At 37.0% G+C, this 17,825-nt stretch overlaps 1 protein-coding gene across 1 annotated transcript in view; it reads right to left on the reverse strand.

Moving 5' to 3' along the window:
- The window catches only part of RAB30 (RAB30, member RAS oncogene family), a 110,156-nt gene extending 98,779 nt beyond the window's left edge, over positions 1 to 11,377 (reverse strand). Inside the window, exon 1 of the mRNA XM_051987230.1 lies at positions 11,221 to 11,377. The gene's annotated coding sequence lies outside the window, so the exon portion shown is untranslated. The remainder of the gene's footprint in view (positions 1 to 11,220) is intronic.
- Between the last annotated feature and the right edge of the window lie 6,448 nt (positions 11,378 to 17,825).

Raw genomic sequence — 17,825 nt, forward strand, 5'->3', positions numbered from 1 at the left:
AAATTTATGTTATCTAATCTCAACTGGACCCACTTTTCAGGGAGGCTTAATTTTTTTTTTACTCCTTTTTAATTGATTAGCTATCCAACATGTCAAGGGTATTCCAAATCTCTTTGCTCCTCCTGCCTTTCCACCAAGCCCTCCCATAACTGCTAAGTTGTAGATCTTAGTTTATACTTTACTGACAGAATAGAAAAATCCTTATTATTCTCTCCTCCTTTGCTTTAATTCCATGATGACAAGGTGACACTTTACCTCACTAAGGCCAACTCCTCCATTTGATTCCTTTCCATCCTGTCTTCTTTACAAGAAGAGAGAGGAAGCTCTCTGCTTCCCCTTCTTTCCATCTTTTGGATTCCATGGCTTTCTTCAAATATCAGTTTAAAAAAAAATCCCACCTTCTATAATCCTACCTTGTTACCCCTAAATATGAGAGCTTTTCATCTGTTGTTTGTTTCCAATTTATCCGGTATATAAAAACTGTTCGTACATGTTTGTTGTTTAAAAGTTGTCTCTCCATTGTACTGTGAGCTTTCAGAGAGCAGATATTAGTGTTCTGCCTTTTATCGAGTGGTTTTTAAAAGTAAATTCATATTTTTTAATTAAAGCAAAATATATTATCTACTTTCCTGCACTACCAAGTACTTAGTACTCAGTAGAGGAATAATGAAAATGATTTAATCTTTTCTTTTCTTTTTTTTTTGCTGAGGCAATTGGGGTTAAGTGACTTGGCCAGGGTCACACAGCTAGGAAGTATAAAGTGTCTGAGGTCAAATTTGAACTCAGGTCCTGGGGCATTATCCACTACACCAACTAGCTGCCCCTAATTTAATCTTTTCTTAAAAACTCAAGTTCATCTTGATGATCCCAAGAGTTTTTGAGGGGTGCTAGGACTATTGCTTCTGCTTAAATGGTCCCTATCTCCTCTATTTTTATACTTCTTTTCCCTCCCATTTTTAGTAATTCATTTTTGACTGGCTGCAGTTGTTTCAAATCAGCTATCATATTACCCAAGGATCTGAGCAATAAAAACAATAGCTTAAGTACAGCATACTCTTGTCCCATACTACATGAACTTTGTGACAACTCTTGTTCCAGATGATTGAGATTACCGGAAACCTAACTCTTAGATTACTAGACCATTACATGATTAATTTCCTTTAACTGATTCTCAAGATGAACAAAGATTTTTTTTTCAAAAGATATCTGGTGAACTAGATTAAATGGTAAAAGGGCATATATGTTTTCTAAAACTGTTATATTGAAACATCAAGATACTCTCTGAACTAACATTTCATTCAACATGCAACACTGCACATTGGACAGTATGATACTCTCCTCACTCAAAAAAAAAAAAAAAATTAGAGTTTTACTTAGTCTTTTTATTTAAAATTACTTTTCTCTGAAGAACTTGAGACCTTTGGCGTTAACTACAGATATCTGAGGAAGGTTGGTAAGATAGAGGAGAGAGCCCTAACTAAGGTAAGTGACAACCTCTGTTTACCTCATTTTCTGCATGGAAATAAGAATAGCACCTCCCTCTCAGAGTCATTGTGAGGATCAAATGAGATAATAATTTTAAAGTACTTAACAGTGCCTGGAACCCAGTTAGGCACTTGAAAAATTCTTGTATCCTCCCTTCTTTTCTTACCTTGGAGTGTCACAAAATTGCTGCCTTGGATTTCTGGCTTTACAATTTAGAATTAGCATCTAAAGAGTTAGAAAGGACTTATGCTATATTAAAAGCCCTGTAGAACATTCCTAATCATCCAGTCCCCTCTTGAAGGCTTCGAGTGATGGGAAACTTAGTGCCTTTGAGGGCACCTCAGTGTATATATCACAATTATGGAAGCTTTTTCATATTAAACTACTTCCCTGTAACTTCTGACCATTAATCCTAACTGCCTTCTGGAACAACATAGGATAAGTCTAATCCTTTCCTACAGCAACCCTTCCAATATTTAAAGACAAAAATTACGTCTCTTATAAGTCATCTCCTGACCAAATATTTTCCATTCTTTAAAAGGATGGCATGGCCTCAAAGCCTTGACTATCCTGTCACCCTTCTCTGCACACACTTCAGCCTGTCTGCATTCAAGAGCTGAGCACAGTACTCCAGATGCCCTCTGATTAGAGAAGAGTACAAAGGAATCATCATCCCCTCCATCTGCACATTGTTCTTAAAGTAACCTAAGATTACAATAGCTTTCTTAGCTGCTATAGTATACATAGCCAGTGTCTTCCCTCTGTTAATTATTTCCATTTTATCCCACCTTGTCTGTACATAATTGTTTTGCTTGCTATTTCCTAGATTAGATTGTCAACTCTTTGAAGGCAGTCTGTTTTTTGCCTTTCTTTTGTATCCCCAGCACTTAGCACAATGCCTGACACAAAGTAGACTCCAAATAAATAATGACTGGTTAATTGACTGGAGACAGTCTATTCTTCTCTAAAATGTAATGTTCTCTGGGAGCAGGTTTCTTGGGGGTTTCTGGAGACAGCCTTAGTTTCAGTTCTGTAATCACCCCAAATGTAGCCAGGGATTAAAGTCCAAATTCTTTACTGTTTCCTTCAAAGTCTTGTCTCCTTCACTTGGAACTCGGCTAGTTTTCTGGAGGCCTCTCTCTCTCCTTGGTTCCGAGAGCTCCTGACGCTAGTCCTTTGCCTCTTCCAGCTTCAGCTTCCAGCCAGCACAAAGGTGGAAGATGGAACGAATCTGTCTCCACCCCAGAAAGCTTCTAGTGCGTCTGTCCTTTCTGGCCCTGAGAGCTCCTCCTCATATATCTTCCACACTGAGAATACACTAGTCACTATATCACTGGAAAACCACTTTTTGCTATAGGATTAAATCAATGTTAAACTAGATTTGACCATTGTCTCCTCAATTCCACTTACTTAGCACCTTGTAAGAATCCTAACATTTTGTGAAGTAAACTATTTTTCAGTCACTTATCTCTCATTTTGAAATGAGCAGATCTGATTTTTTACCCTTTTTACAATCTTGCTCTATTTTACTCTGACACCTCTCTAGTATTTTAAGATAACCCAGAACTTTACATCCATTATCTCATTTGCACCTCACAACAACCCTGTGAAACTCCTGCTACAATTATTACTGTTTCCATTTTACAGATAAGTAAAGACCCTCAGAGAATTATAGTGTCTGAGTTTACAGCCAGTTAGTAAGTGTCAGAAATCAGATCTGAACCCAAGTTTTACTGACTCCACATTCAACCCTTTATGTCATGATGTCCCAAGAACAACTTGTGACTTGACTAAGGCTATATAGGTAATGACAGGTAATGTATATATTTATACACACACACACACACACACATATATGTAATGTCCTTGCAAGAACTCTCTAAGGTTAATGAGATTATATGGAAAACACCATCTTTGTTTTTTGTTTTTTTTTTTTTTATTTAATAATAACTTTGTATTGACAGAATCCATGCCAGGGTAATTTTTTTACAACATTATCCCTTGCACTCGCTTATGGGAAAACACCATCTTTGAAGGCAATTCCATTGCATTTTTGGATATCTACATGTTAACATGTTTCTCATGTTAAACAAACTTCCTGTATTATCTAGTCATTAATCTTCATTCTACCTTCTGGACCAAACAGGATAAATCCAATCCTCCTTTCCTACCCTCTTGATATTTAAAGACAAAGGTTTTACCGATGAGGAACCTAAGGCTAAACTAAATTAAGTGATTGACCTGGAGCTAGTAAGTACCTCAAACAGAATTTGTACCCAGGTCCCCCTTATTCCAAGCATCTTTTCCACTGTGCTGTTTGCTACTATTTACATTCTAGTATAAAAGGAAACACACACACACACACACACACACACACACACACCCCTATAATATATATTTATATATATATAATGGCAACTAAGTGGCACAGTGAATAAAGTGCCAGGTCTGGAGTCAGAAAGACTCATCTTCCTGAGTTCAAATTTGGCCAAAGATATTTACTAGCTGTGTGATCTCAGGCAAGTTTCACCCTGTTTGCCTCGGTTTCCTCATCTATGAAATGAGATAAAAAAGGAAATGGCAAACCACTCCAGTATCTGCTAATAAAATACCAAAATGGAGTTACAAAGAGCCAGACACAGCTGAAGTGACCAAACAACAACAACAACAACAACAAAATATATATATATATATATATATATATATATATATATATATATATATATATGTATGTATGTATATATGTATGTATGTATATATGTATGTATGTATATAATACATCTGAAATAATACAAAATGAGCAAATACAAGTAGATGTAAAGTAGTTCAAGATAAATAATATGAGAGAGAGGGCACTAGTGGTTGAGGGAACCAGGAAGGGTATCTTGCAGAAGATGGTGCTCAAGCTGCACCTTTTTTTAACTTTATTTTTTTTTTGTTATATATGTACATTAATTTTTTTAATATTCTTTATTTCTTTATGAATCATTTGGGGAGAGAAAAATTGGAACAAAAGGGAAAAACCACAAGAGAAAAAAAAATAGAAGAACCCAAGCTGCATCTTTAAAGAAAAAAAGGGACTCTGTGAGATGGAGATAAGCAGGGAGAGCACTGCAGGCAAGTAGGACAGCCAGTTAGTGGAAAGTCACCAAGACAGAAGATGGAATATGGGAGGAATAGAGAGAAGGTCAGACTGGCTAGATCACAGAGTACAGGAGGGAGAGTGAACCTGGAAAGGTAGATTGGGGGCAGATTGTGAAGGGTTTAAGAAGCTAAACAGAGGAATTTCTATGTTATCACAGAGCCAATAGCATAAGCTTCAAATTTGGTGCTTCGATACCAAGGTGATAAAAACTAGTGTTTTCACGACCATTTCCTCTGCTGCTTCCAGTGTCCTCTGGACTGAATGGGGAGGGTTTCAGAAGGTTTACTGCAAAGGACTGCATTCGCATAGAGAGATGCATTTTAATTCGCTGACATCAGCAGAAGGGCATATCTCCATTTGGATAGCAGGAGGTGGCCACAACATATTGGCAGGTCAAACTGCCGGGGGCCAGCAGTTCTATTCCTTTATTGGGATCTGAATAAGATACAATATCTAAGCAAGTATTTGACTTCAGCACACATCTGGGTAACTATTTTTTCAGAGTAATTAAATCATTCCACGTCTTCTAATCCTGAGTTCTGTGACATGTAAAATAAGACGGTTGGACCAAATGATCTCTAAAGTCCCTTCCAAAATCATAGGAGAAGCAGTAATCAGGATTTTGTTTGGGAATAGCAAATTAACACGGCTCTGGCAGCAATTTTGATTTTTCAGGAATATAAAAATTATCGAGCTTGGCATCTAGCTAATTGAATAATTGGGTAAGAAGTTATCAGATGGAGGGAGGGGTGAGGGAACTGGTAGGTTCAGTCACAGCTGGGTCCTTCTTCACCCTCCAGACTTGAAGACGGGCTCTCTTTCTATGCTTGCCCTGAGATGGATCTGTGGTTCTTGCCCTACACACAAAAATTTCCAGTTGTAACTCTAAATTTGATGATTCTATAAGAAAGGAGGCAGGATGGTAGAGCAAAAAAAGGATTGGATTTGTAATTAAATGATCTGGGTTCAAATGTTAACTCTGCCTTTCCTACCTGTATCAGTATATGGAAACTACTTAATGTCTTTGGGCTTCAATTCTTTACTTGGGAAATGAGGGGATTTTTTACTAGATGGCCTCCAAGTTCTTTCCAGCTCTTAATCTATGATCCTATAATATAGTACACCTGAGGTTAATCTCTTCATCCTACTTTGCTGATGAAAAATGTTGATATAGAGAAAGGTGTCATTAAATCTTATTATATTTGCACAAAAGTCACAGGAAAATAAGCAAAAAAAAATCATGAACTAAGTATATATCTTTTTCAAAACTAATGGTCCTTCAGCCAGCTATTTTCAGAAATCACATGAGTCTACAGTGTATAAAACTAATTAAAGAGAGCTGATAAAGGATAAAAAAGAAATTAAAATATAATTAATGGTGAGCAAAAACTATTTCAGTGAAATATGTATGATATATACACATATATTTTTGGGGGGGCCAGAGAGCCACTTACTCGACTAACACAAACTAGCAAAACTTTTCTCCCTTAGAAAGTAGCCTGAAGAACTCAGAGGTGAAAAGTCTTGAATACAGGGGCACACAGCCAGTATGTCTCCAAGGTAGAATTTAAAGCCCAAATAATCTTACTATATCTATTGTATCATTCTACATATCTCTATACCTCACCCCAATCCTCATCCCAAAGAGGGGGGAGGGAGGAGGGAAAAAGATAGGGGGAAGGAGAGAGAAGAGGAAAAAGAGGAGGAGAAGAAAGGGAGGGAAGGAGAGAAAGAAAGAGACATATCTATTTACTGAATAGAATTCAGAGAATTGGGAGCAATCTTAAAGATATAAATCTCCAAGCAAAAAAAAAAAAAGGTACATCCAGGTAAATTCAACCTTTCTACCTAATGGATCAGAGAGCTGTTACCTGGACCAAGTAAAGTAACTTACCCAAGGTCAAAAAGGCACTTAGTCAGAGCATGGAAGAAAGCTCCAGTTTTCTGATCTGCCATCTAGTGCTTTTCTTATTATATCACACAGTCTACTGATGGAAAGAAAAAATTACTAATTAAAGGAAAAATTTCCCAAGAAAAAATTTTCAGAATCCCTCAGAATCTTCTTTCACTGTATCAAGACAAATGTACAAATGTAATAAAATATTTTAAAAAGAAAAATAGGCAGTGTGATGATAGACTACATTTAGAGATGTTTTTTAACTTTTTCATTTTTTTAACCTTCCTCATAAACTAACACCAAATAACAATGGACTTTCTTTTACTTTATCTGTATCCATTTTAAATACCTTCATCAGTACCCTCTCCCTCTTCCTGGGGATCATTTCACAGGCTGCCGAGATCTGGCTACCATGAAGTTAGCTATCACTTACAGTTATCCAAACCACTGCTTGTTATGCTTCACTTCATTTTTCACTTATTTATTTATTTTCATCATATTTATAAGACTATGGGCCCCAGGATAGCCACTGGTATCTTACATTAATTTCATTTGGTTAGTCTATTTTCTCTTAGTTTTCATAGGCATGAGATCTCTGAGAAAATAATGCACGCACCCAAATAACAATAATACAAAATTGTACATGTTATGTATCATAGGGTGGTACAAAATAAAGTTATATAAAAGTTCAAAGAAGAGAACATGAATGAAACCAAGCGAATCAGAGAAAGATTATTGGAAAAAGTGGACTTTAGGATTTGCTTTGAAGATAGGGAAGAATTAAGATCAAGACCCATTCCTCAGAGGATAAAAGGTAAAAAAAATATATAATCTTCACTGGAAGACTTGTCAATTAACAACAACTACATGAAATAGTCTTCTAGATTACAAATAAAAAAGGCAAATATAAATTAAATTAATTCAGAGATTCTCCTTCCCACTTAAATATCAAAAAAGATATAAACAGCCAATTTATCTAAAGGAAGATAGGAACACTAACACACTTGATAGAGCTATGGAATTGAACCACATATTTTAGAAAAATTATTTGGAATTAGGAAAGAAGAGTCACTAAATTATTTATATTTTTGATCCCCTACTGAACATGTAGCCCAAAGAGATCAAAGACTAATAAAAATGTTTGTGTGTACATAATCACAAAAGCAAAAAGGGGAAACAAAGTAGTAAGTGGGTAACCACTGATTGTAAAATGGCTGAATAGTCACATTTCCAGGCTTCTTATACCTTAATGACCATTCCCACATGTCATATGATCCAATGACATTGGCATTGCCTTCTAGTTATTCCTTTTATAAAATACTCCATCTCCCAACTCTGGGTATTTTCATTCATCACTGATACCCTCATTCCTAGAATTCTTTTCCTTCTCATTTCTAAAATGAGATCTTCTTTAGATCTTGCTTCCTCCAAATCTTACCTTCTTCAGGAAGTTATTCCTGATTCCCCCTGAATTCTTATATTTCTCCCTTGTTGATTATTTTCAATTTATCCTGTATATATTTTATCTGTTGTTTTTATGTTGTCTCATTCATTAAACTGTGAGCTTTTTGGGGGTAGGGACTCTCTTTTGCCTTACTTTGTATCCCCAGTGCTCAGAGTCTGTTACATAGTAAGCACAGATGCTCTATTGACTTACTAACTGAAAACAAATTAAATTGAAAACAAGTAACATTTTTTACACACACACACACACACACACACACACACACACACACACACACATTGGTCTGATTGGTGGACATGGGAAGAAGGACCTTCCAATATCATATATCATATATCATATGATATCATAATATCATATCATATGAATATCATAATAAAGATGAGAAGATAAGACTGTAAGGGAGTCTTTAGAAAGAACAAATTTTAGTACCTGCCACATTTTTAGGGCAGTAACAGGAGCCAAATCAGAAACATAGGTTGGACCAGATTATGTTGGTATTGGTATTATACTGGTATGCCAGATTCTCTAAAGCAGGTAGAAATATGCCCCTTTGTATATGGAAAAATGGGATTAGGGAGTATTTCAGTAATTATTCACGGACACCAGAATAGCTACTAAGCATAACAAATCATGCACTTCATTTCTGCCTTAATTATCCTAGAGTATTTAAATACTATTACTAACTAAATTCAGAAAGTGTTTTGCATTTGTTCCTTTGATTCTCACAATAGTCCTGTGACATATGTATCATCACTACACAAAAATGTGGAGAGTAGCAAGAAGTGTCAGGTCTGATGACAGTTTCCAAACTCACCTGAAATACCAATAGTGGCTGCTCTTAGACCACAACTGCTGTCTGGTTTCCAAACCTAACAGAATCAGTGCTGCAAAAGAATTCCTTTTTATAGTTCACATGAGATAGCTCTATATAGTTACACAATCCTTCCCTTCCTCAAAAAAGAAACAAAAGAAAAAATGCAGCTAAAAGACCTGTACCTTATTGGAAAACAAAGGGCAGTTTGAATACATGTATCATTCCTTAGTAACTCAACAGGGAGCAGGAAGGAAGGAAAAAGAAAATCTTCTCACCACTCAGTCACTCACTGGAAAAAGGGAAATGGAATAACAAAAAAAAATGAGTTGGAAACTGCTCTGAAGAATATTTATTCTTTGAAAATTACATGATAAGTACTTATGAAGTGATTGTGTTAAAATCATCATGTCTAGACTAATATAAATACACTGACAGAGAATGCCATTGTCCACAGAATGTTCTCTGGGATAGTAACTCTCTGGAATGCCACAGATGTATCTATCAAGGGACCAAAGTGTCACACAAGTCAACAGACCCAAAGCAGAAAAATCATGAGGGTCACCTACAGCTTCTTTAGAGCTGACTGTGAGATTGGGGAACAGCAAATTTCAAAAGGGACATTGATGATTTTATATTTTTGTAGTACAGAAGAAAAGGCATTAGAGGGGAAGGAAAGACAAAAAGATAAGTAGTCAGACAGAGGAAAGGAGAAAAAATGGAAAGAAACAGAGAGGGTGAAAAGTGATGAAACAGGTGAGTGGGAAAAAAAGTAAAATGAAGAGTACAGAAAGGGAAGAGACAAACGTGAGAAGCTCCATACAAAAGTTGAGAGAGAAATCCACAGAGAAACAGACAAGAGAAACAAAGGGGGTGATTAAGGCAATACCATTGTAGAAATAGTCAAACTTTCCCAAATTTAAAAAGATACTCACTCCTGCCCACAGCCCCCTCCCCCCCCACACACACCTTCTTTATAAATCTGAACAGATTTTCCATTTGTTGCATCAGTCATAAATATTATATAACAAACTCTTTCAGCCCTGGAGGTATTCTATGAAATGAATCCAATGTGGTTCTGAGAAAATGAAAAGCAACCCTTGACCCTCCTCCCCCATTGATCCCATTGTGAAATTTCGGGGAATTTTTAAGAGTTAATATTAGTCTAAAATGTGAAATTTCTTGTCCTCTTGACATTCCAAAAAGGGGTGTGGTGGGCCAACTCAAGTCATCTCCTAGGGTTTATGACTTATGAAAAATCGTCCACATCTGTTCTGGAACAAACCAGTTGTTTATTTCAAAGTAATATATTTATTAGGCTAGTACCCATAATAATTCCTACAAGAGCCAGTATCACAAAACTTAAATGTTCTTTTGCCCGGTTAAATGGGTCAACTGGTGGGGGGGGGGGGAGTGAAACCCGGCTTATTCGTCCATTTACCTAAAACTACGCTCACTGCCTCATCACTGTCCCTCGATACCAGTAAGTAACGGCAAATTAAGGTTAATAGCATTTGCAGCTATTCGGATCCCTAACATGCAAAGCGGAGCCAGGGCTTCCCTCATCGATCTTCACGCCAAATCCGTTACTTGTGACTACTGGTAACAGCGACTAGGGAAACTGTGGTTATCACTGCCTTATTGGCAGTGGCGTGAAACCTATTGCAATGTGATTTACACACACACACACACACACACACACACACACATCTGTGGACTGGTCTTCCAAACCCCGCTGAAAACATCGCAGTCAGGAAGAATTGGATATACTGAACAAAAATGCTGCTTCTACCATTTGGAAAGGGCCAGTGCCACAGACACGTGAACTACTTCTGACTGGCATAGAGCTCGCCTCTAAGGACACTGTCACCTCAAATGAGCAGAGAGGGAGAAACAGAACGGGTTCGCACACAGGCATAGAAGCCGCACCAAACTTCACACACCCAGGAGATAATCTCATCTTCGAAAATGAGTTGGCCGCTTTCAACCTCGAAATCAAAGCGTGCTAAACTCCCAGTCATATGAAATCAATTATCTTCATTTCTTGCCTCGCATCATTCCCACTTAAGATAACTGTGCATGCAGGGGCCAGGGCTGCCTGATGAGGATGGTGCAGACGCAGCTAACTCTGGCTTAGTCTCATTTTCCAAAAGCAGTTCTCTCCATCCTCCCCAATTCCCCTCCCCCATTCCCAAAGAGGGATGGGAAGTGGGGGTCCCCTTGGGGATGCGCAGGCACCCGTCTTCTCCAGGAAGGTTACTGGAGTTGTTCTTCGCAATGACCCACATCGCATTAGTGCATTTTTATTTTTCTCCTTAGTGACTCCCCAACCCCGTCACTCCACCTATCCCCAAAGAAAGAGATCAGAAGAAGGCACAAGTTGGTAGGAACCATTTCAATAAATCATTTCAACTCACCTGGTTTGGGATTTGTCCCCCCACCCCAGGCATAAACAGAAACAATGTGTGAGTGAACCAATCACCCACACATGGGATGGTGCTGCGATGCCCCAGCTCCTATGTCCTAGAGTTGGAGTCAGTCCCCGCCAGGGCTCTAAGCTCAGCGAGAGCAAGCAGCAATAGCAGGAGGAGCAGCAAGCAGAAGGGGGATAGACCTTAGCACAATGAATGCAGTGGGGTTTTTTTCAATGACATCATCCCTCTGGCCAAAAGGCCCCAATAGCCATGCTCCAGACCAAGGCATTCTGGGAAAAGTAGTTCCACAGTCTTAGCTCAAGAAGGCGCTGGGTCAGCTATTGGAACTACCATATCCGGCATGCACAGCAGCCGGGCGCACCCTGGGCTGACTGAGGGAGCGGGTGGCCTTGGCGGCCATGTTAGACCTACACACACACGGAGGCAGCTGCGGAGCCGGGAGGATGAGGGGGACGAGTGAGCGAGCGAGAGTCGGGGGAAGAGACCGTGGGCAGATGGAGGGCTTAAGGGGAGGACTGGGCGGCTTGCGTAGGGCTTCCCGCCACTGAGGCCAAGTTCCTCAGACCCCAAACTTGGGGCAGATAGTAAGCGGGCCCGGTCCGGAACTCGGCGGGATGATCTTCTCACTTGATCCCGGGGATCCACGGATTAGGGTAGGCCTCGTTTCCCTACGAAAGGCTGGAGCGGCCTGATTCCAGGCCCTGTTGATTTCCGGGTTCGGGACGGGAGCGGACCCGGCGGCCTTCTCTCTTAGCCAGGGAGAAGCGGGGGCGACTCAGTCCCCTTTCCGTCTCGAGACCGCCTCCGCCCTGGCATGCCGCGCCTGCGGCCTTCGATCTGCCCCGGTTCCTAGTAAGATGTTTATCTCCACGGCTCCTGCTCCTCCCTCCCCCTTGGGAGGTTTCTGGGCCTTTCCATGTATTTTTTAATCTTATCTGGGATTCCTCCACTTCAAACAAGAGAGAAAAGAAAACAAAGAAGAATAAGAGACTACAATAGCCTTTGAACGACGGGATCAGGTTTGATCGGTGGCCCGCTAGATATTGAAAGCCCAGCATTCGGATTGGGGGATGGGGTGGGGGAGGGGAGGATTGGGGCGGTGTAACTGAGACACTACCGAGTTCTTGCCTGTCAGCAAATGAAGGCAGATTTGATTTATTCATTTAGTAATGACACTGGTGGGAAGCTGACTTGGTGGGAGATTTTTCATCGATAATACCTATTACTAGAGCTGGAAAGTGATGTCCTGGAAAGTCAATCTGGGACTGAGAGGGTAGGCAGGCTAGTGATGTAATATTTAATTCTCCACTTTTGAAAACTGTTCTAGGTTAAATTTAGGACTCCCAGATTTTGGTGACTTTTGAGAACCGATTTTGCTAAAAGAGATAATAGTAGAAATTAAAGTGAACTATGTTGAATTACCTTTTTTAGTTACATAATTAAAATCATTTTCTGTTTTTGTTCTTTTTCAGAGTTTGTCAGCACAATGAAAATGGAATGAAATTCTTTTCATCTTAAGGGTTTCTGAAGACCCATCTAATCTTTCTGTTATACCATTTCTCTCCTAATCTAAAAAGACAAGCATTTTGAATCCATAAAAGGGCATACTTTAGATCTTGGTAATAGCTGAATAAATAAAAGTATAATTGAGATTATTTTTGGAAAATGAGATTAAGTGAGATTAAAAGTGAAAAACTAGAAGAAAACATTTGGAAACTAACTAAAAGCTCTTTCTTTCAGATGTATGCAGGTGATAAAAACAGGTTGTCTTTTAAATGTCGAAATTTGGGAAACAATTCAATACGATGAATGAGCTTTTTGGTGTAAGGCCTTGGTGATCTCTTGGCATCATTTGTATATGTGATAAAAAAAAAAAAAAAAGGCTTTAAATGGGAATAACTTTATACTACACATCTGGAAACATTTTCGTTCTAAAGTGATACTAGTAAGTAAAAAATGGTAAGTACAAGGAAAAAATACTTTTTGTTTTGGCTTTTAAAACTGTTGAACTTCACATCCTAGATGAGTAGAAGTAATAATTCTGTCTATTCCATATTTGTGCATTGTGAAAATTATTTCAAAGTAATGTTAAGTACTTAAAAAAAAAGTTTATGCATGTCTCTCGAATGGCTCATTTCCTTATGGACTTGAATTACCTGGAACCTTTCCTTGAACAGAAAAGATTTATTTCTTTACAGAAGAGATCTTCACTTCTGTTTGAATTGCTTTTGAAGTCCTGTTCGATGGAATGAAAAGACTAACACTAACTGGATTAAACAAGTTTACTTGTCAGATTGGTATGTGGATAAAAGAGAAGAATATAGTTCATTGTAGTACATAACATGATACATCTTAAAGCGGTTTGAAATTTTTCCAGCCTTCACTAATGAACATGCAGGGTGGGACTAAAATAATGAAACTATTTTCTTCCTGGTATTTGTGGAGACGGTCTTATTTCTTTATAGTCATATTTGTGTTGTTAGTATCACAGCTAAAAGAAGCCATGATGAATTGTTTCATCTAGTGTCTTTTTTGCCTTTGAAAAAGTGTTATGGTATACTTGTGGTAGTTTAACATCAGTTACAATTGAGGATTCAATGAGACTGCTCCTTTGGGAAAAGCCATTGTTTACAGATTCTGTTCTCTTGGGAAATCTTCTTTTGTGGCTGAGTTATATATGAGTTAATTCTTCAAAACTGCTGTTCATTTTTTTCCTAATTTATTTAGGACATAAGGACAGTAGTTCAAAATAGCTAATCTTCATTTTAGAAACTTGTTTCTCCCTGAGCTTCATAGAACATCCTAAATGAAATTACAACTTTATTTTTTAAATTAGTGTCAGAATCCTTGATTATATAATTATAATGCTTTGATGAAATTTTGCCTAGTTTTTCGATTGTACTGCTTTAGGTTTCACTGTCATTCCATTATGTGCAATGGACTTGATGTCTTTAAGGAATATTATTGAAAGATAACTTTGCTACTTATGAGTTCTAGCCTAATTGATTAGGAAAACTGTTTAAAAGAGAGAAAACTAAAGTCTCTTATTTCCCAGTATTTTTGCATTGGATGAAAAAGCTTCAGACAGACTGGTACATGTATGAAGCTAAGATTTTATTGGGGCACAGTACAAGCAGCATTCAAAAAAATCCCTTACCTTTAACAATTTAAAAATGTAATCTATTAAAATGGGAAAGTTTAGAACTAAGGAGCAAGGTGGGTTAGGACCAAGTATACCATTCTTCATCTTTATGTAACACATTTCCTTGTTGACAAATACAGTAGGAACCCTTGTGATTTCAGTGTGTCAGTTACATATTCTCAGTTGCCTATATTATACATTCTTTAATTCAGGAATAATTGATTCTTAAAAATCAAGGCACTCAAAGGAAACTTAACTTGTGTATTCCAGATTATTGGTCTATAAGCTGAGATGGTATGTGTTGTAGAGATATTTTTCAGGCACTGGTTGGATTGAATGATATAATTGGAAATAATATATATTATTTCTAGGACAATTAGTCATTGCCCAGATAGGGTAGAAGAAATACTTTAATCTTAATTGCCTCCTGGCATCTGGTGGTTGGTTACTGTATGGGCTTCCACTTCTAGCCATAACCAAAAAGAAATAAAGGAAAACGCCACACTCTCATACTATCTTTAAATAGTAGTGAGATGTCAGCAAAGAAAAAAAGCACTTCATTCCAAAGTGTTCTAAGGACTTATTTTATCCTATGTTCAAAGACATCTGTCATCTTCCTCTGTATATAAACAAAACTTCCTACCTCCCATTTGCAGGTATTTATAGTCCCTGTGTGTTTTTTCCATTTTATATATTAAGGTAAGTGGTTTTTAAAGTTATTACCGTCTAAGAAAGAAGCAAATTTTTGTTGTTGTTACTATCTCAGTATCAAACTTGTTAGTGGTTCCCACTTCATCCCCCATAGTAGTGCAAGTCTAATTGGTAATGGAAATGTTTTATTTTTCAGGTATAATGAAGTCAAGCCTAATAGAATTTGAAAACTGAAAATGAAGAAAGTTTTTTTTTTTAATTTGTATACATGAGAAATGTTTTAGATTGTGTGAACTTTTGAGAAAATGTTAAGATTTATGCAGTTTCATTATTTCATTGTCTGCATCTGTGACATTGGCAGAAATCACTGGATTTCAAGTTGGGACTTGACTTACATTTGTGTGAACTTAGTGAAGTCACTTAACCTTTCTGGGCCTGACTCTAAATTAAATAATTTATGTAACTATACTTGCCCTAATGTCCAGATAGTTGTAATTACTTTAATCCTAATTAGTTAATTGTAAACCTGGCAAATGAAATTACAGTATAAGAAAGATGCAGAACTTTTAGAATTTTTTAATATCAAGTGTGTGCTGATTTTTTAGTGTGACCTAGTTCTGTGATCTTGGCTATTGAAAGTTTTGAGTTTGTTTCAGATCTACCCCAAGTACCAGAGTCATAATTTCTTACACACTTTACCTGAAATTATAAAACAAGTTCTTTGTTTAGGTTTCTAGGCCTAATGATAGAAAGCAAAGAACCAGATCGCAAATTCTAGCTTTGCTAGCTACATCGTGTTTGGCAGGTTACCAGATGTATTTGTCCTTCAAACAAGGGATTAGGACTAAATATACCAGGTAGTTTGTAGCTCAAAATCCTATGGCTTATATTATTAAGATTTTATCAACATTAAAGTGATCGAAATTAAAACTACCTTAGAGAGGTATGGAAATACATTTCAATCCAGGTAATGCTCCTGGGTTGGTTGTCTTCTCCATAAAGCAACTACGGTATTCTAACCAAATTTCCTAAGTAAAAATGTGAAATTATCAATATCCTTCCAGTAGTCCACACATCCTCTGAAAAGTTGGAAAATGTTAAGTCTTCAAAGTTAAGAATACGGCATGTTTGGAATCTAGTCATAAGGAAGTAAAGTTATAAAAGCTGTTAGTTTGGGAAATTAAGCTAATTTGCTAAGTATTAGTGGTACACTTTGAATTTCCTTGAAAAAGCAGCTAGGGTGGAGATACTCCCTTTCAAAGTGTTAAACCTAATGGTTGTGGGAGGAAAATTATATAATTGTCCCACTTGGAAAAAAAAAAAAAAAGAAGAAAGGAAAATTTTCCTGCAGTATTTTCTTGGGCTTAAGTTTAAGAGAAAGATACAGCCTTGGGATTTTGTGATTTCAAATGAAGCACAGTACTGGTTGAATTTCAAATATCTCTGCCCTGGGATAAGGCATCCTAATAACTTTAGCAAGTAGCAACAAAATTGTAACAAAATGAAACAGATAGTTAATGTTTGATTTTCAAAAAAAATTTTTGTTTTGTTTAACATTTTTTTTTTTCTATTTAACAGGTAATGTCTAAATGCTGGCGCTGACAAAAATTACTAGACAACAATGGCATATGAACAACAGAAGTTATCTTTCTGAATAAAGTTATTGAGGGAAATGGCAGTTTAAAAAAACAAAGCACAAGATTATTAACACGTAAACAGATTGCATCTGCAGTGGCTAAAAAGATATTTATGATACCCTTCAAAGTCTTAGACTAGCACAACATCTGAGTGTGGATCTGGAATGTTTCTCCTTGAACTAGCTTTAGTTTGAATCCTCATGACAATACTCTTACATCTGACTTTGGAGAGTAGCCTATTGATTAACATGGATTAGTCACCCAATGATTTAATGACCAGTGTCCTGAGTAATTCCAAAGATCTTAACATTTGAATTGGGGGTTTTGTTTTCAAAAATAGATCATATTGGGAGAAAAGAACTAGATTGACAATTTTACCTGTACCCAAAGCGACTTTGCCATGACACATGAATTGGCAAATTACCTAAATATTTTGGACTTCAGTTTCCTCATTTAGAAGTTAGAATTTTTTTTAGAGTGAGGTTAACTAGAAACTGGGGCCTCAATTCTAATCTGACCAGTAATATTTACTTAGCCTCAATATATATTCCTTAAGATTATGCTTTTCTAAATAAATGGTAATATATGGTTAATAGGATAAACACTGAAGAGGGGAAAAAAGGCAACAATTTCAAAATAACATTTTGTAGGGTTATATTACACATTTATAAATTAATACAATTAGTTTGGGAAAAGTTAAACCTCTTTCCAAGGAATTGTATGTTGCACTGAATTTTAAAATATTTTCACTATATTCTAGTAGTACAAAGTTGTGATTCATTGTCCAATTTGTTTAAAACCTAGTTTGCTGCACTTCATGACTCAGTTTGACCTCTACACTGCATGTATTCTGCTTTCACTATCTGTTCTGGTGGCCTTTCTAGTCAACCACTGCTGTCCATATTTTCCTATTAATATGTTTATTCCTCAGCAAGATTCTTTATAAGCATTTTTCTGTTGGGAAGAGAGGAGACATTATATTTATGTATATTTTGTTATATATATAAATATAATGGTGCCTAAGATTACCTGAGCATTTTAGTTTTTTCTCTCAGGGTTCCTTGCCTTTCTAATAATCACTTTTCTCAGTTCTTAGTTTTCCATTCAAACTTCAAAAGCCTTAAGAATTTTTTTTTTAATATAACTTCCCAAAAGTC

This window comes from Antechinus flavipes, chromosome 3, assembly GCF_016432865.1.
Source record: "Antechinus flavipes isolate AdamAnt ecotype Samford, QLD, Australia chromosome 3, AdamAnt_v2, whole genome shotgun sequence".
In the NCBI taxonomy this organism is placed as follows: domain Eukaryota; kingdom Metazoa; phylum Chordata; class Mammalia; order Dasyuromorphia; family Dasyuridae; genus Antechinus; species Antechinus flavipes.